The sequence below is a fragment of the Pinus tabuliformis genome, chromosome Q (assembly GCF_031772625.1).
Source record: "Pinus tabuliformis cultivar Carrire ecotype Pingquan chromosome Q, CPIR1, whole genome shotgun sequence".
NCBI lineage: Eukaryota > Viridiplantae > Streptophyta > Pinopsida > Pinales > Pinaceae > Pinus > Pinus tabuliformis.
The window spans coordinates 832,699,446-832,723,580 of NC_142296.1; positions in this window are offsets into that span (position 1 = coordinate 832,699,446).

Sequence of the window (24,135 nt, forward strand, 5' to 3'; positions counted from 1 at the left end):
GAAGAAAATGAGCCCAACTATTTAATATGAGCCCTTTGAAGTAATAAGTGCAAACTTAGGTAGGCTTACAATGCAGAGAAAAGAAAAGTTGAAAAGGGTTTGCCAGTTTAAGTGCACCTAAGAAAGAAGAAAAAGTGCTAGGCAAAGTAGGCAGGGTAGGTAGATTGCTGTTGCAGAATGAGATTTGTGATAGGTTTTGTCTCTTAAAAAATGTGTTGACTTACACTTCCATCACAAAGTGCTATGGCAGACATTACTCTTGGAGCAGCTCAAGCGAGGCAGATTTCATAACTAATTTCCCTTCATCTTTTTTCCCAATCACTTACTAATTTCCCCCCTCCAATATTAAGGATCTGTTCTTAATATCCCTAAAAAGCCACTCCATCTCATCTCATTTCATAAACATCACCTAAGTAAAACCCTTTTTACTTAGGAAATTGGAAAAAATTCCTTGTAAAAACCCTTTTCACCCCAAGCCTAAGTTTATCACTTAGCGCTTCCCATTTCATAAATCATATTAATTTTAATTTTTATTATTATATATAAATCCCATGTAAAGTCCTTATTACCCTATCCCGTATTATGTATATATAACTAAAACCCCGCATTTTTAATATTCCCACCTCCGGTTAGTTATAACCATAGCCACTATACGAATGTGGATTGATAAGTTCATCTGGAGCTTATTAAGAACCTTCCGCCACGCTCATAAGGAGTTAATTAACCGCTTGGGTTAATTAATAACCTAACCCCACAGACCAATCAAATCCTCCCCGATACTATTAAAAACAATTGTTTATTATGCCGATCTCGCGTATTAAATCTCTGCCATTTTCCATAAGCGCCTGCCGTCCGATCAACTGATCCACCATTCGACGGTCCACATCCATTTCACGACCCCCTCCATCGTCGATGTTTAACGCATGGGGAACCAGCAGTTTTGGCTTCCATACCTTGCCACGCATCAAGCTCCCACCATGCTCGCCCCCTCCCTGGCCAAAACCGTCTAGCTCCAAAAGTGGTGTGGGCAAAATCGCTTACCACCACCCTTCGCTGACGTCATCTGTTGATGTCAACTGTCCTTTGCTGACATCATCAACCACATCACATGCCACGTCACCACCACCTCACCCTTAGCTGACGTCACCTGCCATGTCATTTATCCCATACCATCACTAACGTCATCCATCCTTCAAGTCATAAATTCCCGCCAAAATTCATTTTTGTTCAATAAAAGGGAAAAAAGGGTCATTTTGTTATGTTTTTTTGCATATAGCACCACGCGCACTCCAGGTATAAAATCGACCGAAATCAAATATTTTAGTTTCAGACCGCCTCCAAACCAGAAAAAGCTCTAGCAACGAGCTCGTGGCCTCAACCAAGTTGCCCTTTAACAGTTTTCTTCCTTTTAATACAGTTCGAACCAGCATCGAAGGACCTCCAAGCTTGTAGAAGAAGGAAATAAAGGAATGAATAGGGATATTTTCCACCTTAACTAGTAAACCTTCAGAAGATGCAAATTGCTAGATAAAGGTGTTCGGGAAACATGTTAGCAGTTCTATTTTTTCCCGACAGCAGTGAGCCAGTATGAGTTCTGCATTAAAGAGCATCAAAAACAAGTCAAAGAGTATCAGTTGGAGCATTAAAGTGTATCAGACGAGCATTAAAGAGTGTTAGGGTAGAATCAAAAGCAGCTGATCAGAATTAAAGAGTCCATTTAAGACAGACAGTCGGCACAGAGTTACTACAGGACAGCTGCAAGACGAACCCTAAAGGCCTGCCTCCATCACAACATCAGTTATCTTTCTCGAGCCGCTTCTATGTTACTTATACACTGTTTTAGGTTAAAAATAGATATTATCTCACAACTATTATGAGATATTGATTGTACATATTTTGTTGTATAAAGACCCCCTCCATTAGAGAATTGGGGAGGTCTGTGGTGTGTGAATTTCTTAGACTGTGCTGTAAATACTCAATATTTTGGAATACAAAGCTGTTGGAACCAAATCTTGTCTGGCCTACTAGATGAAGATTTGAATTAGAGGACTTGTCACAGAATTCTTGAATCAACCTCCGGATCAATAAGTCCCCTATATATTGTGTTTTACAGTTTTCTGGTTTGTTATATCATCTATGTTTCATAATCTGAATGATAAAGAAAAAGTTAATTCAGAATTTGCTTGACTGCACTCTGTATTCAGTCTTTATTATTCTCCGTGTTTTCTTCAGAATTAGAATAAATAGTGAATTCTTAATTGCTCCTGTTTCCTGATTCTTTCATGTTGAATATTTTCTAAGGAATTCTTAACTGCTCCTTGTCAATAATCATCCATTTTTCCCTATTTCAATATGTTGAAGGATTCCTAACTACCCTTCACCCATTTGAGCCCATTCCATCTGCTTTTCAATCCTTCATTTGTTCCCTATTTGACTACCTTGCTCTGTGAAGCCATCCTTTGTTAAGAAACCAAATCCGGAAATCCATCTTATTTTGACTCCATCATGCCCAATGGACTGAACTGCTGAATTTTACCTCACTGTTCTATTGAATCTCACCACCCAAACCCAAAACAAAACCCTTCAACTTCATAACTAGCCTAACACCTTTAAAGACAAAGCTAAATCATAAAGAGAGAGCCCTCTCTGGATATAAATTAGCTAGATTTTGTATCTAAAAGATTGGTCTGTGGTTACCTCGCCCGTATTCCCTTTATTACAACTTTTGGGAACAACTTGAGTGATAACATCATTGGCGACTCCGCTGGGGAACTGAATTATTATTTGTTACTATTGTTTATTTCATGAGCTACAGATGGAGCCTGAAGTTAGCCAGGTAGCCTTTGAAACTGCTTTTTCTTTGCAATTGCAGAAGTAAATAAATGATGCTTAAGTCTATCTCCAGTCTAGCTTATGTATTGAACAATTAGTTTCAAAATACTTGATCAGTTCCTCTTTTCAAATAAGTCTTTAGGAAAGTTCAAAACTCCCACATCTAAAACTCCTAGAAGAGACAGTTAAAGTTGTATTGTCAAAACTATTCCAAGAAAAAACCAAAAACATACCCAGAAAATGGATTCAGAAAAAATTTGTTACACCAGATCAAATCCTGATCCTAATCCTCCACCTGTGTTTGAAAATCCTAATCTGATTCCTAAGATTCTTAGAAGACAAGAGAATCAAGAAAATTCTGCTAGTTCACACCTTGACAAACATTTGCAGAACTCCATTCAATCTGAACTTACCTCTGAAAGAACACCAAACCTTTTTGTAATTACTATAGCTTCTCGAAGTTCACCATCAGCACCTCAAGCCACTCTTTCCACTCCTCCATCTACAACACTCATTCCCATTGTTATCCCTACTCCTTCTGTTGTCACACTTATTTCTGCGACCATGGCAAACCAATATACTCCCCTAAACTTACCTGCCAATCCAGGGGCTATGCCTCAAGACTATCAAATTAAAATCCCTTATTTTGAAGGTACTGGCACTTACACAGCTCAACAACATACCAATAAAATGACCATCTACTTGGAAAGTTATGAGATTGATGATGATGATGTTATAATGAAAGTATTTGTTCAAAGTTTAACTGGATATGTTAGAACTTGGTTTAGATCCCTCCCTGCAAACAGTATCAATGACCCACAAGCTCTTTATTAGACCTTTTTGAACAGATGGGAAAAGAAGAAAGATCCTCTCCACATTTTATCAGAGTATGAAAACCTAAGAAGAGGTACACAAGAAACTGTCCAAGATTACTGTACCAGATTCAATAATATCTACAATGCTATTCCTAAAAATATCAGACCTCCCCCAGATTTAGCATTGAAATTCCCGAATGCATTTGATTCTAATATGGCATACCAACTTAGGGAAAGAGCTCCTCGAAACTTAGAAGAGATGCAGAGTATAGCTGTCAGTGTTAAGGCCAATTTGATATCTAAACAATCTAGAGCCAGAGCTGAAAGAAGAACACCTTTTAAAGAAGAACCTTCTGCCTTTGAACATAAATTAGATGCAATTATTAAAGGAATGGATAGACTTGGAGATATGGTAGAAACAATTGAGAGAAAATTCCTTTGGGATGGTCAACCAAGCAGCACTGGGAGAAATCCAAATTTCAAAAAAACCAAAATCCTAACACTGGAAAGACAAGGCCTGACCAAAATATTAGGCCCCCATTTCAAGAAAATTATGCTGAAGTCTCAACTTCCAATGAACCAATAGAAGACACTAAAATTAATTTGATGGGACTTAACAATGAACAACAAGTTTTCTTGACCCAAGAAGATCAAGAAGCTCACATTGTGAAACAATTCCAAACTCAGTCAGGTGAATCATTTGACTTTAGGGAGGGATATGACACAGCCATTTATGAGGTCCAAAAACAATACAACCTAAGGAGTAGAAGAATAGATGTCCCTGAAATCAGTAAACAAAAAGATACCAAGCACCCTAGCAAAGGTAAGGTCAGCAACCCCCCTGTACATATTTTTTCTAGAATAGATCATAACCCTGATAAACAAATTGTTGAAGATATATCAGAAAATCAGCCATCTAGCAAACAACCTTCCACTGATAGTCATGCTAAAGAAAAACAAGAAGAGCCTCTAGAATTGATTTGGAAAAAAATTTAGCCCATAATCCCAGTCTTGAAGAAGAGAAAAACGCAGAAAATTTAGCTATCCAAATTACAAAAACTCAGACCAAGAAACCTTTCAATCTTGAGATAGAAGTAGGCAAACTAAAGATAGTTGTTCCATTATCAGAATTAGCTAAACATGATGTCTATAGAAGTCAAATCAGCAGAAAACACAAAATTTCTGAGAACGAAGATTCAGTAAACGTTTTTGATGACCAGCCTGAATTAATATTTGGCCCTGAAGTAAATGGAAAAACAGCAGAGGGAGAAGTTCCTCCTTTCTATGTGGGTTTAAACATACATGATAAAATACTCCATAACGCCATGTTTGATTCTGGAGCTTCCCATAACTTAATGTCTAAATCCGTAATGGAGAGACTTGACCTTGACATCACCATGCCATATAAAGATCTTTTCTCTTTCGATTCAAGTCAGGTCAAATGTTTGGGTTTAATCAAAGATTTGTGTGTGTCACTAGTCCAATATCCTGCCAAAACCATCTCAATGGACATAGTAGTAGCTGATATTCCACCTAAGTATGATATGTTATTGTCTAGATCTTGGGGTGAAAAGCTTCAAGGATCTCTACAGTTAGACATGTCTTACGCTGCTATTTCAGTGTTTGGTCAACCCAAGAGACTATACAGAGAAACCTTAATGAAGTATATAGTAAGTAGTCAAGAGAAACCTCAAAATTTCCCTATCTACTCAATACATTCTAATATGGATTATTTTATCCTTTACAATGCTAAAATTTATCCCCCACACGAAATAAAAGGTTTGACGGATGAAAAAGAAAAAATTGCAAATGAGAGGTCTAGTGTCCGAATCCAAGAAATTTCTCAACATCATGAAACATCAGATAGATCAGAAGAAGCTAGAAAACTAGATCTCCCCATTAAACAGATCCCTGAAGCTCCAGATACTAATTATAAACATGAAATCATATGGTACTTAGAATTTGATGGTTCTATGAATAGATTAGGAGCAGGGGCAAGAGTCTGGGTGCACAATCTTGAAAACAATCATGCTGAAGGTCATGCCTACAGATTAAACTTTAGGCGCACTAATAATATGGTCGAATATGAAGCTCTGTTGCTAGGTCTGAAACTGGTCAAAAAATTGGGAGCAACTAGAGTGTCAGTCCTAGGAGATTCTGATTTAATCATTCAACAGATAAAAGGGAAGTTCTTGACAAATGATCCCAGATTGAGAGAATACAGAGGAACAGCCATAGAGATCCTCAACACATTTCTAGAAACTCAGCTTGCCAAAATCTCGAGAGAACATAACTTGCAAGCTCACAGCCTAACAATGTTTGCCAGCACCTGTAAATTACCATTTGAACCAAATCATCAATTCACAGCAGAAATTAGACACAGGCCAGTCATACTTGATAATGTGAATAACTGGCAAGTGTTTAACAATGATAAACAGGTCAACAATTTCTTAGCCCTAGAAGAAGAATTTTCCAGCAGTAACATTGACGAAGATACAGTCAGTGAGTTTGATCCAACAAATCAATAGAAATAGACAGTTCAGCAAAAATTACAACTCAAATGCTTCATCCAACAAAATTTACCAATAAAGAAATGCAAGATGTTAAAGAAACAGACGTTGATGAGATTATTGAAGAATAATCTGAAATTATCAATTTAAAAGACAATCATTTGCCCAAAGGATTAACTCCTTTGGAAGATCTCTTTGATTTCAACGATATTCCAAAGAAACCTCAAATGGAACCTCCAAAAGCAAACATTGAAGACTACAACATAGGAACTAAAGAGAACCCAAAAATGGTAAAATTGTCCAAATCTTTGCCCCCTGATCAAAAACTTAAGTATGTTGAACTGATCAAAGAACTCCAGGATGTTTTTGCCTAGAGCTATGAAGACCTGAAGTCTTATGACACCTCTGTAATTCAACATACAATACCCCTCAAAGAAAATAAAAAACCATTCAAACAGAAGCTCAGAAGAATAAACCCTGTACTACTTCCTTTAATTGAAAAAGAATTCAAACGAATGCATGGTGCAGGGATAATTGCACCTATCAGATTTTTAGAGTGGGTGTCCAATTTAGTGCCTACCAGGAAGAAAACATGAGAAGTCAGATTATGCGTTGACTTAAGAAATGTAAACAAGGTTTCTTTGAAGGACAACTACCCTTTACCTAAGATGGATCACATTTTACAAAGAGTAGTAGATGCTTCTAGGATTTCACTGTTGGATGGGTTTTCAGGTTTTAATCAGATTCTATTTCATCCTTATGACCAAGAAAAGACTGCATTCACAACGCCATGGGGTACATTCAAATATGTTAAAATGCCATTCGGACTTAAGAATGCGGGGGCAACCTTTCAACGAGCAATGGACATAGCATTTGCAAAAGAGATTCATGATTTTCTGGTTGTATATCTAGATGACCTCATTGTGTTTTCTAGATCAGATCAGCAACATTTAGATCATTTGATACAAGTGTTTTTAAAATGCAGAGAATATGGTATTTCATTAAATCCTCAAAAATCTTTGTTTGGTCTAGAAAAAGGAAAATTGTTGGGCCATATCATCTCCAAAGATGGCATCAGAATTGATCCTGCTAGAATAGAAGCTATTCTACAAATACCCCACCCCAGATATGTCAAAGAACTTCAAGCTTTCTTAGGGAAGATTAACTTTTTGAGAAGATTCATATCCAATATGGCTGAATTAATTAGATTGCTGAACAACATGTTAAAAAAGGATTCAAAGGTTAAATGGACTGTAGAATCCAAACAATCATTTTAAGAAATTAAAATGGCTTTGACCAGAACCCCAGTCCTTACCAGTCCAAAGTTTGATAGAGACTTCATAATTTTCTCATTTGCATCAGAACACACGATAGCAGCTGTTTTACTTCAAAAATATGATCAAGAATGTGAGAAACCTATAGATTTTTCCAGTAAAGCACTTAGAGATGCACCTCTGAATTACAAAATCATGGAAAAACAGGCTTATGCACTTGTGAAATCCATTCAAGACTTCATAGTATACATACTGTATTCCCATGTAATACCTTGTGTACCAAATGTTGTTGTCAAAGATATCCTAACTCAAGATGGAATTGAAGGCAAAATAGGTAAATTTATAGCTAAAATATTGGATTATGGCATTGAAATAAAACCTACAAAACTGATAAAAGGACAGGGATTGGCTAAACTCATGACTAAAACAAACTTTCAAGCCCTGGATATTAATGAACTGGATAATGAACAGGAGATGGCGACTCCACAAATCAGCCAAGCCTTCTTAGAATCACCTTGGTATGCTGATATAATTCATGTATTATTAAACCTACAGGCTCCTTTAGGGTTATCCAGAACAAAGAAAAGATTTTTAAAGATGAAAGCTTCAAAATTCTGTATTTTAGATGGTGCTTTTTTTTGGAAAAATCATGAATGTATTCTATTGAATTGTTTAATAAGAGAAGAAGCTGACAAAGTTCTCAAAGAGTTTCATGTAGGGGACTGCGGTGGACACCTTTACTGGAAATCAACTGCAGACAAAATCCTAAGGGCTAGATTTTACTGGCCAACTTTGTTTGCTGATGTAAAGAAGTTTGTCACGACTTGCCACAAATGCCAAATTTTTGAAGGCAAAAGAAAATTGTTGCCCTTACCCTTGAGACCAATTTCCACTGAAAAGCCTTTTCAACAATGGGGTTTGGACTTCATTGGAGAAATACAGCCTCCTTCATCTGGCCAACATAGATGGATCCTCACTACCACAGACTATTTCACCAAATGGATAGAAGCCATTCCTTCTAGACAAGCCAATGATACAGTGATTATAGGATTCTTAGAGACCAACATCTTGTCTAGATTTGGCTGTCCTGAAAAGATCATAACCGATAATGCTGCTGCCTTCAAGTCCAAGAAAATGATAAACTTATGTAACAAATACCATATCACTTTAGGCCATTCCACAGCCTATTACCCTCAAGGTAATGGTCTAGTTGAGTCTTCCAATAAAAGCTTGATCAATATTATTAAGAAATTGCTGGAAGAGAAAAAGAAAAACTGGCACAAGAAGCTTACAAATGCACTATGGGCAGACAGACTTACTACAAAGAGATCGATTGGAACTAGCCCTTATGAGTTGGTTTATGGAATGGAGGCTGTGTTTCCTTCATCTTTAGGAGTTCCTGTAATGAAATTGTTGCAAGAAGCTTGGGTGGAACCCAATGACATTCAAAGGAGAATAAATTAGACCATCCATTTTCAACAGACCAGAGAAGAAGTGCATCAAAGATCCCAAGTGTTACAAGAGAAACTCAAGAAAATATTTGATAAAAGGACCAAAGAATAAGACTTCTACATTGGAGACAAAGTTCTAAGATGGGATTCCAGGAGAGAAGACAAAGGAAAACATGGGAAGTTTGACTTCCTATGGAAAGGGCCTTTGATCATTCAGGCATTGCAAGGGAACAATACTTACTTTCTGAACAACCTGGATGGTACAGAAATAGAAGAAGGACCAGTGAATGGTCGAATGCTGAAACATTACTTTGATCCAGTTTTTTGATGTATCCTGACTCTAACATGTACATACTATATCCTTGATAATGTCACAGTTTCGATTAGACAGTAACTTGTTGTAGTTGAAGCCCGAAGAGAAGGCCGTAAGCTTCACAAGTGTGTTGTCATGTACAAATAAAGCAACTAGCTAAGGAAGATTTTAGAGCACAGTAAAAATTATTCAGAAGGCCATCTGACTAGCTGTTCTTGACTTTCCACCAGGGAAAGCCATCCCCAAGTGGATCCACTGTTATACTCCTATACTAATAGGTGTCATATTTCATGATTGACTGGTTGAGCTCGGTAATATGTTCATCCTTTTCCTTGTTGCAAAGGTTTCCATATTATCAAAAAAATAAAAAAATGTTAAAAATGTAAAGAGGGTATACCCTAAAAGAATAATCAAAGGGTAAAAAGAATAAGATGGTCAAAAAAGTGAAAGAAATGAACCCCAGACAAAGAAAGACTAGGAAAATGTGCAAGTCCAAAATGCCACTACTTTTTCATTTTCTGTAAATAAAGCATTGTGTGCAGCTTGTTCAATTCATGCCACAATTGATGAATGGCCAAATAGCTTAATCTTGGCCAGTTCATGTTTGAATTTCCTATTTTAGAGATACAGAATAAAATCTGTCCAAACTGTTTAATCTTGGAAGATAAGTAGATAGGTAGAGAATCAAAGGAGCCAAACTGTTTAATCTGAGCCCTTGGAAGTAATAAGTGCAGACTTAGGTAGGTTTACAATGTAGAGAAAAGAAAAGTTGAAAAGGGTTTGCCAGTCTAAGTGCACCCAAGAAAGAAGAAAAAATGCTAGGCAAAGTAGGTAGGGTAGGTAGATTGATGTTGCAGAATGAGACTTATGATAGGTTTTGTCTCTTAAAAAATGTGTTGACTTACACTTCCATCACAAAGTGCTATGGCAGACATTACTCTTGGAGCGGCTTAAGCGAAGTAGATTTGGTAACTAATTTCCCTTCATCTTTTTCCCCAATCACTTACTAATTCCCCCCCTCAATAATTAAGGATCTGTTCTTAATATCCCTAAAAAGCCACCCCATCTCATATCATTTCGTAAACATCACCTAAGTAAAACCCTTTTTACTTAGGAAATTGGAAAAATTCCTTGTGAAAAACCCTTTTCACCCCAAACCTAAGTTTATCACTTAGCGCTTCCCATTTCATAAATCATATTAATTTTTAGCTTTTATTATTATATATAAATCCCATGTAAAGTCCTTATTACCATATCCCGTATTATGCATATATAACAAAAACCCCGCATTTTCAATATTCCTGCCCCCGATTAGTTATAACCATAGCCACTATACGAATGTGGATTGATAAGTTCATCTGGAGCTTATTAAGAACCTTCAACCGCGCTCATAAGGAGTTAATTAACTGCCTGGGTTAATTAATAACCTAACCCCGCAGACCAATCAAATCCGCCCCGATACTATTAAAAACCATTGTTTATTATGCCAATCCCGCACATTAAATCTTTTCCATTTTCCATAAGCGCCTGCCGTCTGATCAACCGATCCACCATTCGACGGTCTGCATCCACTTCGTGACCCCCTCCATCACCAATGTTTAACGCACGGGGAATCAGCGGTTTTGGCTCCCGTACCTTGCCACATGTCGAGCTCCCGGCATGCTCGCTCCCTCCCTGCCCGAAACTGCCCAGCTCCAAAAGCGGTGCGGGCAAAACCACTTACCACCACCCCTCGCTGATGTCATCTGCTGATGTCAGTTGTCCTTTGCTGACATCATCCACCACATCACTTGCCACGTCACCGCCACCTCACCCTTAGCTGACATCACCCGCCATGTCATTTATCCCGTACCACCGCTAACATCATCCGTCCTTCAAGTCATAAATTCCCGCCAAAATTCATTTTTGTTCAATAAAAGGGAAAAAGGGGTCATTTTGTTATGTTTTTCCGCATATAGTGCCACGTGCGCTCCAGGTATAAAATCAACCAAAATCAAATATGTTAGTTTTAGACTGCCTCCAGACCAGAAAAATATCAAGCAATGAGCTCACGACCTCAACCAAGTTGCCCTTTTACATTTTTCTTCCTTTTAATACAGTTCGAACCAGCACCGAAGGACCTCCAAGCTTGCAGAAGAAGGAAATAAAGGAATGAACAGGGATATTTGCCACCTTAACTAGTAAACCTTCAGAAGATGTAAATTACCAGAGAAAGGTGTTCGGGAGACACGTTAGCAGTTCTATTTTTGCCCGACAGCGGTGAGCTAGTATCAGTTCTGCATTAAAGAGCATCAAAAACAAGTCAAAGAGTATTAGTTAAAGAATTAAAGTGTATCAGACAAGCATTAAAGAGTGTCAGGGTAGAATTAAAAGTAGCAGATCAGAATTAAAGATCCCATTTAAGACAGACAATCAGCGCAGAGTTACTATAGGATAGCTGCAACCTGAACTCTAAAGGCCTGCCTCCAGCACAACATCAGTTATCTTTCTCGAGCCGCTTCTATGTTACTTGTACATTGTTTTAGGTTAAAAATAGATATTATCTCACAGCTGTTATGAGATATTGATTGTACATATTTTGTTGTATAGAGACCCCCTCCATTAGAGAATTGGGGAGGTCTGTGGTGTGTGAAGTTCTTAGACTGTGTTGTAAATACTCAATATTTTGGAATACAAAGCTGTTGGAACCAACTGTTGTCTGGCCTACTGGATGTAGAATTGAAGTAGAGGACTTGTCACAAAATTCTTGAATCAACCTCTAGATCAATAAGTCCCCTATATCTTGTGTTTTACAGTTTTCTGGTTCGCTATATCATCTGTGTTTCATAATCTGAATGATAAAGAAAAGGTTTAATTCAAAATTTGCTTGATTCCACTCTGTATTCAGTCTTTATTATTCTCTGTGTTTTCTTTAGAATTAGAATAAATAGTGAATTCTTAATTGTTCCTGTTTCCTAATTCTTTCATGTTGATTATTTGCTAAGGAATTGTTAACTGCTCCTTGTCAATAATCAACCATTTTTCCCTCTTTCAATATGTTGAAGGATTCTTAACTGCCCTTCACCCATTTGAGCCCATTCCATTTGCTTTTCAATCCTTCATTTGTTCCCTGTTTGACTACCTTGCTCTGTGAAGCCATCCTCTGTTAAGAAACCAAATCCGGAAATCCATCTTCTTTTGAATCCATCATGCCCAATGGACTGAACTGCTCAGTTTTACCTCACTGTTCTATTGAATCTCACCACCCAAACCCAAAACAAAACCCTTGAACTTCGTAAATATCCTAACACCTTTAAAGACAAAGCTAAATCATAAATAGAGAGCCCTCTCTGGATACAGATTGGCTAGATTTTGTATCTAAACAATTGGTCTGTGGTTACCTCGGCCGTATTCCCTTTCTTACAACTTTTGGGAACAACCTGAGTGATAACACATGGTATGGCAGATATTGCACTTCATGGCCAACACTGATGTCTTCAAAGATGTAGTGATTGATGAAGATGAGCACGAGAAGCCTTTGTAAGATGCATCTGATGACAAGAAAGACAACCTCATCCCCAAGGGTGTGGTATCTCTAGAAAAGCTCTATGACTTGCTAGCCCGCTTTCAGATGCCAAGAAATAGAAAAACCCATAGTTCCACCATGATGCATGAAAAAATAAACTTGGGAATAGAACACGATCTGAAGTTCATCAATTTCAGTACATGTTGCACACAACAGGAGCGGAAAGCCTTTGTCTACTTGTTCGAACAGTACCGGGATGTGTTCACATGGACATATGATGATCTGAAAATGTACGACATGTGAATAATCCAACATGTGATTCCAGTCAAAGAGGGGGTCAAGCCATTTTAGTAGAAAATAAGGAAAGTACATATGTCACTTGAACCCCTCATACAGAAAGAGTTTACAAAGCTATTGGATGCACAAATCATTTACAGAGTTCGTCATTCCACATGGGTTTCCAACCTTGTTCCTGTATGAAATAAGTCCATGGATATCCACTTGTGAATTGATTTCTGAAACTTGAACTGTGCCTCGGACAAAGACAACTGCCCCGTGTCATCTATGGAGCATATTTTACAGACAGTATCTGGTGTAGAGATGTTTTCCTTACTTGACGAGTTTTCAAGATATAACCAGGTTCTAATAACAGAACCTGATCGACTAAAAACTACCTTTCATACCAAGTGGGGTACATTTTCATATAGAAGAATGCCATTTGGGCTCATGAATGCAGGTGCAATATTTCAGCACGCCATGGACATTGCCTTCCGTGGACTCATCGGACCAAGCATAGTGGTGTACCTTGATGACATTATTGTCTTTTCCAGAAAATGATCAGACCACATACGCCATCTGAAGAAGATATTAGAGCGACTCTAGAAATACGGGATTTCCTTGAATTCCAAAAAGAGCGTATTTGCAGTGTCTGAGGGGAGCCTCCTTGGGCACATCATTTACAGAAGTGGGATCAAGGTTGATTTAGACTAAGTCTAGACCATTACACATATCCCTCACCCAGCCAGCAAGAAAGAAATGCAGTCCTTCTTGGGAAAGATAAACTTCCTCCGGAAGTTCATCTCAGATTATACGCAGATAGTGAAATAGATGCAATATATGATCAAGAAGGATGCAGTCTACAACTAGGGTAAGAGAGAAAAGAATGCATTCAACCATATCAAGTAGGCTATAGCAGATGTGCCTACACTTTACAACCTTGATTTCAACAAAGATTTATTGCTATACACATTCGCCTCCGACAACTTGCTTATTGTAGTACTCACTCAGAAGGATGAGCTGAATGGCGAATGTCCCATCTCCTTCATGAGTGCAAGCATGAAGGGATTCAAACTCAAATACCCCGCCATTGACAAACATGCATATGTGGTATAGAAAGAGGTGAAACGCTTTAGACGCTACTTTCTAAAAATCCATTGCATAGTCTATGTGCCTCACCCAATAGTCCGCTCACTGCTTGTACAACAAGAGCTGGGTGGACGACATGCGAACTAGATAATAGGATTGCAAGAGTATGATCTTGAAATCAAGCCAGTTCACACCATCAAGGGTTATGGTCTCTACAGAATAATAGCTGAGGCAGTCCATGCACAGAAGGAAGAAGAAGAGATCATTGGTTGGGAGCAAGAAAACAAGATGTATGATGTAGAGCGAGCACCACCCACTGCATGCAGAAACTCTTGGTACGAAGATGTTCACCAGTACCTTGAGCATGGCACCATACCCTCTCACTTCTCCATGAGACAGAAGAGGGAACTTCACCTCAAAGCTTTATCCTATTAGTTGGTGCATGGAGTACTTTACAGAAAGCACAGTAACAAAATCTTGCTCAGGTGCCTAGAGGCACATGATTCAGAGAAGGTCTTGCATGATTTGCATGACGGACCAGTTGGGGGCTACTTCGCAGGAAATACCATTGTGCACAAAGTTAGGTGAGATGGTTTTTACTGCCCACATTGTTAAAATATGGACATGCCTACGCCTACAAGTTCCCAGTCTGTCATTGATGCACCATCAGAACACGAAGATCAATAGCCCCGCTGCACCCTCTTACACTAACTGAACCGTTCCAACAATGGGGCGTGGACATCATCGGGGAAATTTTCCCACATTTGTTAAAAAAAAACTGCTGCATCTTGATAGCTACATATTACTTCATGCGGTGGACAAAAGTAGTTCTGCTTAAGCAAGTGAATGACTAGAAAGTCATCAGCTTCCTCCAACAAAACATCATCTCACGCTATGGCATTCCAGTATCACTTGTGTTTGAAAATGAAACTTACTTTTCATCTTTGAAGCTTTATGATTTTTCATTGTAGTGTGGTATTGTACTAAAACACTCATCTAACTACTACTCATAGGGAAATGGTCTCGCAGAATCCACAAATAAAAAACTTATCCTCATTATCAAGAAGACCATTTACTCTGAACAATGTAAATGGCACTCCGCTTTGACGAATGCCTTGTTGGTTGACCATGTAATACCCAAACCCTCTCTGAACACTTCGCCATGCTTCTTGGTTTATGGGAAAGAAGTCATCCTTCCACCAAACATCTACTTTCTTTCACTCCAATTATCCCAAGAATCCCAAGGCAATCCTTGTCTGCTAGTTCAACATAGGATGGATATTGTTTCCTTTGTGGGCCCTGGCCCAGGTTCAACGTTAGTTAGCCAAACAAATCCCTACACTACTGGCCCTTTCGGTATCAACCCACAGAGCGCGGACCAAAGTCTCACCCGAAACAGTATGGGGGATGATGGAACCAAGTTTCCGCACCTTGAGATGGTCGTGATGTCGGTTTATACCCCCTGCTCTTGCATCTGCGCAGGTCGCTTAATCCTTAGGGCTTATTGATCTACCCTTTATCCCACTCTTCAGTACCTTCGTGAAGTGTACGATTGACCTTCGTGCAACCCTAACCACTGGTTCAAGTACTTTCACACTCTTATGACGATGTATTGTATAGGTTCCCAAGTTATCTCAAGTGTTTTACTTATTCTACCAATCAATTATAGTTATCATTGCATAAACTAATATTCTTACTTGCGTTCAATTAAAAAATATAATCACATAAATTCTCGCATCAAATAAACATCGTAATATAAACGTAGATCGTAACAAAATATAATCAGATGCATTAATAGAGACTAAATACACAATAATTGTAGAATACTTCTCTTTATTGATATCTCCAGTTTTATAAAGACTCTATCCACCCTGTGTGCACGGATACAGGGGTCTGCGCACTCAGCTGCGGACTTGTACCCTAGGCCTCTACGCACTCAGCTACAAAGCCTCTACCTACGCTCAGACCCTAGAACACTTAGAAATTCTCCACACTACTTCGCTACTCCTTGTCTCTCTTATTTTTTTAACCTCCCAAAGCGATCTTACTTAGCTACTTTTTATACAATCCCATGGTTCGCGGATTATGGGTAGATCTTTACAACCAATTTAACACTTTAAAAGATAAGGGTGGACAACCCTTTATGACTCTTGACACCTTCATGCTCCGCGACCACAAAATGTAGAGACTTTACAACTTTATTACAAAATTGTCCCAAAACATGGGTTTTTACCCCCAAAATGGCTCTTGGGGGAACTCGTTCCTGACGGACCCCCAACACAAACATGGTGAGTTGCCCTCGAGTCACTCTGTGGGTGCAGAGATCTTAGTGTAAACACCTCCCAGCTCAACCTGTATGACTGCTACCTCGATGGTGTACTGCGCGGCCGCCTGCTTCACTTCTTCAACCAATTGCTCTGTTGTTGGTCCTGAACTGTCAGCCTAAAGCTTCTGCTGAGTCACCTGTAGATAAGAAATCTTGCCTTCAATGGAGGACATGACCAAATAAGCCTCATCCAACCAAGGCTTCAAGCATGCCTTTAGCATTTCCTATTTGTGCTGAGATGCATCTACCTGTTCCTTCAATGTTTTGGCCTCCTGCAACTTCACAAGTCTCTGTCTGAGGGTGACAATGTGTGCTATTCCTTTTACCTCATCATAGCACTGCTACAGTTCTTATGCCTTTGTACATTAGGATCTTCTTGCAGACTTGTCAGTACAAATGACTGTTCAAGTAGTTGTGTGCAGTCTGCTACTGCACTGTCTACTACCACTATTGCCTCTATGACAGTGGTTGCGCGCTGCTCCTTTACTTCTGGCAGAGTTGAAGGCTAGGCCTTCAAATACAACTTTGCAATTTAGAGGTTCAGCTCTAGCTGAACCTTGTCCAATTCTGTACGAGCGTCGCACACCCTCGTAGCAAGTTTGCGAATGTGCACCTCTACCGGTTCTTCGTGAGGAATGGCCAACTCCGGGACCATTTGGCATGCTTCCTCGACGACCTGTTCGATGCACTTGTTTTGGTTGGTTACATCGTTCATGATGGTGATGGTAGAGTCTCGTTGTAGGGCCATCTGCACATTATTGATGTTTTGTTCACTGATCACCTGCAAAGCACGCTGTTTGCGGGCCCTCAGCTCTGCGATCACCCCATCCTGTAGTAGGTGGAGCACCTCGCCAGGAAGTGCTTCCAAGTTCAGCTCCACTCCCTTGAGGGCACTGACAGTGGGCCTGTCAGCTTTGATCTCAGTGGTCAGTGCTCCCTCTCGCAGAACTATCCCTCAGGAGTCCTTCGCATGCAGGATTTTGACGGCTTCTGAAGTACCGATGGCAAGGATGGTGGACGCCATGCTAGTCTGTGATGCACAGATCTGAATCTCATGCATACCTATCTGGATGGCCCCCAATACTTTTTTTTTTGCTACTTGAACTGTTGTAGTACCTCCACGGTGACATCCCACACCGTATCTACAATGTTGTTCAAATCTCCCTCTGTTAGGGTGATTGGGTCCAGCGACGTCTTACTGGCCTTAGATTTATTCCGGGGCCCAACTTTTTCCTGTCCTCTTGGACGCTTGATACAGAACGACACCCTCTGTAGGTCCGCTCCATGCTTCTCAGTCTGCTCGCCTGTTTCTTTCTCTGTTTCAGACGAGGGCGACCTTGGACCTTTGTTAGAGCTACGCTCTACTCCACCTGTCTACTCTTCTGCCTGATGTGCAGCATCACGCTCTGCCTGGGCCTTGGAATTAGCCTCCTTCCTCCTCTTCTCATCTATCTATGCCATCTTGAGCTTCACCTACTCCTTTTTGTGCTATGCGGCAGACTTGCTTGATCCCACCGCCGAGTCTGAGGCAGTGCGCCACTCTACCGGCCAGCGATCAAGGACTGCATCGATCACATCATCAGTTGCCAAGTAAGGCAATTCATGCCACTTCTACTTAGGGTCCTTTCATGCCTTGATCAATACGCACTGAAAGTCTACCTTGAACTCCAAATACTCCTGCAGTTTGCAAACACAGTAGGCAACAATCGCGGCTTACGGTTGATAGCCATGTGTATATTCATTTCCATCAAGATCCAAAATATCTTGCTATCCTTGATGAAATAAGAATCCTTGGTTGCCCACAGCGAAGCATAATTTGCTGCTTCTAGTAGGTCTAGCGCGACCGAGGGGAATTGACTGTCTTTAGACAACTCCCAGGCTACCAACACAATGGATAGCAAGAGCCACGCATAGTGGAAGGTCTTGCTGAGCTCCTATGCCTCATGAAAGTTCGCTAGGAACTCAACGCAAAGATAGTGCACCCAATTAAACTGAACTCCTTTTGCGCATTGGGCCGCTAGAGCAACGACAGGTGCTAGCACTTCATCTATGTGACACTTCCGCATAACTTTGCCTGCCAAAATTTGTGTGGCCACCTTAACTGCAGGATCGAAGATACTCGAGATAGCATAGCCTCATGGATTCTTCATGAGCTTGAATTTCTCCTTCATGTCCTCCGCTAGGGCATGCTTGCCACCTTTTCCACTAAACATCATGGCCAGATTTTCCCCTATATAGGGAAGTTGTATGATCCTATGTATCAACCTGTCGGTGATGGGTATCGGCTCCTCCAGCCACAAACACCCATCGTGAACCAAGAATAGCAGCTTCTTGATTACCAATACTGTAATGGGTGTGCGATTGTAGTGCGACACCCATAATAGGTTGAGCATACTTGCCTTGTCTACACCCTGAGCCACATTTGCGGTTCCAACGTAGTCATTCCGATGGTTGTATGAACAATGCGGTGCATTAGTTGTTCTATTTCCAAGTGAGGGAACTTCTCAATGTCACCTAAGTCCCAGTCTTCCAATTTCAACAGCAAAACCCGCCCCAAACGCGGTCCTTCAAAGACAATCTCGTCCAGCAACAGACGTATGTGTAAGGCAGCCTTGCTTTCTTCAATGTCCTTCGACACCTTGGTCTTGTCCTTGTGCGAAGGGACATATTCGGGAAACTTAGTAATAGGGTTAGAACCCTCGACTTCAACGTCCTCCACTTCCACCCCCAAATCCTCATCATCCATCAGGATTTCCTCAATGTCTTCCTCCTCCAGCTCCAAGTTAATAGTTTTTCCATTTTCCTGTGCGGTGGGCTTGTCCTTCTATGATTTTCTTCTAGGCGATGCACGCATAGGTGTCGCATCATGCTTGCCCTTCTTATCCTTCGTACTCTCCTTGGTTGAGGTAGGCTTTGGTCTAGGAATCCATGGTGACTTGGGACTTCAGCTAGTACCTCTGCAACCTCTGGAGAAACTCCCTCTGCCTCCATAACAACTTCCAGCACAGCCCCCTTGGTTGTCACTACTTTGGCATCCATAGCTTCTGATCTTGGGATAATGTCATGAATGAAATTGTGGTCGAACTTTGGAAATTGATAAAATGATGGCTAGTCAAGCAATTCTTCAAAGAATGCGCAGTTCATGCACGTCTGAGAGCTCACCAACTCAATGCTCAAAATGCCAAGTGTTTTTCATTGGGTAGCCACATGTAATTTATAGGCTATTTTGAATTCAAATATGACCATTCCCCCCAAATTCGGTTCATTAATTCCAGATTGGCGGCAGATTTTCTAGGATCTTACCATAAATTTTGTCTTAACTGTTGCCCATCTGCTCTGTTTGGCCGTGTTCTCACCGTCAAATCATGAATAGTAACTTTAACAGTCACTTTCTGACTGACCTGCGTGGTTTTTCCCTGGGTATCGTAGTTCTCTTCAAACTGTTGCGAACCCTGTGACATCTCCTCGTTCCACATAATCCCCCGTTCGCGTAGTGTCCCAACCCAGGCAGTGTAGTTTATAGTCCCGTGCCTATTTTCAGCTACCTAGAGTGCTAAGACTATGCTACCTTCATATAGTCACCTGGCCTAATCACCGGTGTATGGCTTCAATTGGTTGCCATTCAACTTTCCTAGGAATGGATCTCCATTCAATTTAACAAACTGAATTGCTCCACCATCGGCAATCTCCTTAATGGCATAACGGCCCTAACCACTGCATCATAAATTTCCCTGGAAATATATCACACTTGTGTTGATCTAAAGATGATTTGAGTCAACCCAAGCAGCACCAGGGGATACCCTGATCTTTCAACGGACTTTTGACTTGACAAACTACTCTATTTTGAGTCAAGTATCTTATATATAGATTCTACTCATTGAGATTTTTTCGTTGATATATGACACACCAAGTAATTCTTCACGGTTTGAGAGATATTCATGTTTGAAGTTAGTAACCCCAGTTAGTGGGCTAAAACCCTATGGGGTTGTGGCATGGCAATCATAATTGGTTTTGGTCATTGAATAGTCATTAATTAATAATTTTTTAAGCTCCTAAAATCCATCCAACATTCTCTATAGAAGCCCCTCTCAACTCTATAAAAAGAAATCTCATATATCCTCTAAATGTAGTGATTGTGGCATTTTCGCTATAACTTCATTTCTACGAAGTCTTAGATTTTGAAATGAAAACCCATTTGATTAAAAATCCTGATTAATGTCATGAATAAATTTCCGATCTTGGTTCACTATATTTTCGGAGATATGATCTGTGGAAGTTAGGGTTTTTGTAAGCTCCCGAATTTCATCTCAAAAAAGTGACTGTGGGAAAATCGTCATAGCTCTCTATCTAAGAATAGGATTGGAATTATGTAAAAATTGGTGGATAGTGCATGGAATTTATTTTTATGTGCATAAATTACAGAGCCAAAGGAGGAAAAAGTGACACGTGGCATGTCGTACAAGTTCACTCTACTGAACTAGTCCATAATTAGGTCATTGTGAGAGATTGGGCATAACTTTGCCTTGAAGAGACCAAATTGAGTCAGACCTGTGGCATTGGAAAGAAGACTCAAAGGGATACTACAAGACTAAAGATCATATATTGTGGATCTGAAATCACAGAGATGCATTAGATTAAATATCGTGCTTCTAGAAGGCGAGAAAAACTAGATCAAGTGCTGTCAAGGGGTGCAAAGGACTAGACTTTCTAGGGTAGCAAAGAGCAAGGTGGAGCAAGATGATGCAGTAGAGGTAACCTATAGGTAAGTATCTTCTGTATATGCATGTTCATTTCTTAATTACATTAGGTTCTTTTTATTCTAATTTGTTGTTTTTGTTTAGCACTGACATATGCTCTGCAGGATGAGATAAGTTTTGTTAATATCATGTCATGGATATTTCCCTAAAGACTTTTTGAAGGTATTATATATTCATCAAGAGAAGGCTCAATGCATAATCTAATGTTTTGAAGAGTGAGAAAGGGTAGCATGACAAGAGCAACAATCAAGGTGCAGAACATCAGCAAGAAGTTCACCATATGAGTTTCTATCTGCCAAGAGTTGAAGATGCAGTGTTGGGAGGTCTAGGATCATCCTTAGGTGGTTGTGCCATAGTTGGGGTTATGGTCCAGTGTGTCTTCTTCTTCTGCATCATTCTATATCATTCTGTAGTGGACCATTTTCCCTGGTACAAGAGTCCATTCTTATTTTATTCTTCTATAGGGTGGTAGGGTGGTGCTAGGGTGAGTTGTAGCTCATTGGGTGTTGGGGCTGTTAGGGCCTAGATTTACCTCAGGCTGAAAAGGTAGGATCTAGGGCCAACATCAAACCACGCTTAGCCTCGTAGCTAGCCCTACGAGGACAGGAGAGGGCTCTCTCCAGGTAAATCTCAGCAAAAGATGATCTATGGGGCTTGAGATGACTGAAATACAAACTAATTTTAGGCTAGGTATGAAGTGCAAGGATTTGATTTGATTTTTTTGGAGTTTTGTTGGAATCAATACAAATTTGGGTCTGGGGATGAGGCCAAATTTTTGCAGAGTTCTGGTTGGGGCAAGGTAGGCAATAGTTTTGATGCTTTCGATTGAATGAATGGATAGAAAAGATTGCTAAGGATCTGAAGAGGGCAAGAGGTTGCAAGAATTCTCTCCAAACAGATGAAAACATGTAAAACTAAACAAAGTTTAAGGCAGAGCACAACAAAATCATGAATTCTACCTTTGTCACTCAATTTGTTTAATTTCATAAGCAAAGAGAACGGAACTGACATACATAAAAAATCAATGAACTTACAATTACATAGAGAAGAACACCATCAAAACACAGAGCCACAAGGATCCCAACAAGTGCTGCAAAACCCTGGTCTTTCCTTTGCCAAAAATGCAGAAATCAGATGTACAATGGAGTGCCAAGCAATCCCAAGTGTCCAACCATGATAATGACTGAAAAACAACATAATATAGACAAACATAGCTCATCCTTGCCTCTAGGGTTTGAGCTCATGAGTCTAGGAGCTGATCCAACTGATTCTAAACTGAGAACTAGAAACTAGGCAAGATAATAGCATGCCTCTAAAAACAAGGGAACTGATTCATTCAGTTTCAAAGAACCTCTAAACTGATGAATCTATCTCTACAAGTGAAAATCAAACATATTTACATCATAATCCATCAAAATTCAAACTAGGCAAAACTGGGCAAAAAACAGAGCAAAACTTGGTCAAACTGGCAATTTTTCCTCTATGCGTAGCCACTGATTCTCTATGAGTAGCACCTATTTGGACCCCCTTTTGGAGGCCTTCCCGATGTCCAAATGAGCTCTAGGTGTGCTTGCTAGAAAGGTCTACCTGCCTACTTTCCAACTCAGGTGGAACATTTCAATTTGGCCTCCATTTGCCCCTCCAAAAGTCCATTTTCCCAAGACTGCTTCCTGTGTGTCAAAATAGGGGGTAGTGAGGTCATTTTTTGAGTGTTTTTGACCTTTTTGAGGGCTCCAAACCTGTCCAAATTTCTTGGCCATAGGTAGGCAAGTGTAATTGTGCATGCCAAATCCAAAAATGCTGAGTTTTTGTGATTTGGAGACCCCTAGCAAAAGCGAGCGCCAGGTGGCGCGGCGCATTGGGCAGAAAAGTATGTTTTTGCTCAAAAATTTCTAGTTCCACACTTTATCTTAGTATTACCTGCGGTCCCACACCCATTTCTCATGCACCCAGTGGACTTGACCACACCTTTTCTGTGGTAAAGGTGCGGACCACTGAGTGCGCCGCACCACTGCTCAGGTGCGCCGCGCCTTTTTGCAGATGACTTTTGGAGGCCTTCCCGGTGTCCTAATTGGGTTTTGGATAGCTTGTTGGAAATTTATTTGAGTCTAATTTCCAACCCAACTAGAATATTTCAATTTGGAGTTCATTTTCCCTGTCAAAAATCAAATCTCCCAAGACTGGTCAAAATGTGCCAAATCAGGCTACCTCAAGGCAGAGTGCTGTTGCAGTCAAATTTTGAAGGTTTTTCTCAACTCCAAATTGAGCTTATGATAGCTAATTGGAAATTTATTTGAATCTAGTTATCATTTGACGCATCAACCAAGTCATTTGGCCAACCAAGCTAGGAGAAAACTTGATTTTCCCAAGGTCACTTCAGAGGTGCATCAATTCTCCCGAGGCAGTTGTAGTTTTGACATTTCTATAAAACCATGACACCTGTATAAAATGTGAAGGAGGTTTTCCTTCCTTGGCCTATTGTGGACAAAAACCTCTCTTAGTTTTCTGAAATTCATCTTTTATTTCTCAGAAACATCATTTGAGTAAAACCTATCTCGATGTGTGGAACAGGGGATTTGTCGAAATGAAGCGAAATGAAGGGGATAAGGGGCTTCTAAATTCTTGAGAAAATTTTGGGAAGTAGGGAGAGATGTTAGGAAGTAGGGGAAAGTGGAATTTCAAAGATTGAGTGAGGGGAAGGGGTCCAAAAGGGAAAAACACAGGTCTAGCCTAGAAAATTGCCAAGTTGTAGCAAGAAACTAGGGTTTGTGCAAAAATGAGGAATTTGGGGGATCTTAGTGATGGGAAGTGTTTAATAAGGTACATTAAGGATAGGGGAAGGTGTATGAACATCAGGATACAAGTTTTGCTAATGATTTGACCATCCAAGAGAAATTACCTTCAAAACCCTAGGAGAGGGAAATGAACCTTACCTAGGCACAACTGAAGCATGAACAAGGTGTAAAATGACCCAGTGGAACCTAACA